The sequence below is a fragment of the Saccopteryx leptura genome, chromosome 3, assembly GCF_036850995.1.
Source record: "Saccopteryx leptura isolate mSacLep1 chromosome 3, mSacLep1_pri_phased_curated, whole genome shotgun sequence".
Taxonomy (NCBI): Eukaryota; Metazoa; Chordata; class Mammalia; order Chiroptera; family Emballonuridae; genus Saccopteryx; species Saccopteryx leptura.
This window is the reverse complement of record NC_089505.1, coordinates 157,942,687-157,943,267: the sequence shown is the minus strand read 5'-3', so window position 1 is coordinate 157,943,267 and position 581 is coordinate 157,942,687. Positions and strand designations below refer to the sequence as shown.

Below are 581 nucleotides of genomic sequence, written 5' to 3'. Positions count from 1 at the left end.
AAGAGCAATGGACTTCAAAATTTGTCTTATGATCCAATGTAAGCAAATTTTCCTATCAGTTTACTTAAATGTAAAGTGAAAGTAACTATTTTATATGGTTTTTGTGAGTCTTAAATGAGCTAATTCTTATAAAATCATTTCTAGAGCTTTATGGAGTCTAACTAAATAGCAGCCATTATCTTCATCATCATCACTTTTATTATTAAGCAGAGGTTCAGTCTATTAAAAAAAAAAGTTATTTCCCCTGGCCGGTTGGCTCAGCGGTAGAGCGTCGGCCTATCGTGCAGAGGACCCGGGTTCGATTCCCGGCCAGGGCACATAGGAGAAGCGCCCATTTGCTTCTCCACCCCTCCGCCGCACTTTCCTCTCTGTCTCTCTCTTCCCCTCCCGCAGCCAAGGCTCCATTGGAGCAAAGATGGCCCGGGCGCTGGGCATGGCTCTGTGGCCTCTGCCTCAGGCGCTAGAGTGGCTCTGGTCGCAATATGGCTACGCCCAGGATGGGCAGAGCATCGCCCCCTGGGGGGCAGAGCACCGCCCTTGGTGGGTGTGCCGGGTGGATCCCGGTAGGGCGCATGCGGGAG

At 50.3% G+C, this 581-nt stretch overlaps 1 non-coding gene across 1 annotated transcript; it reads left to right on the top strand.

Annotated features, from left to right (window-relative positions):
- The first annotated feature begins 241 nt into the window (after window positions 1-241).
- TRNAD-AUC (transfer RNA aspartic acid (anticodon AUC)) lies at window positions 242-317 on the top strand. Its single transcript has one exon. It is a non-coding gene; the product is annotated as a tRNA-Asp (tRNA).
- Window positions 318-581: the final 264 nt, after the last annotated feature.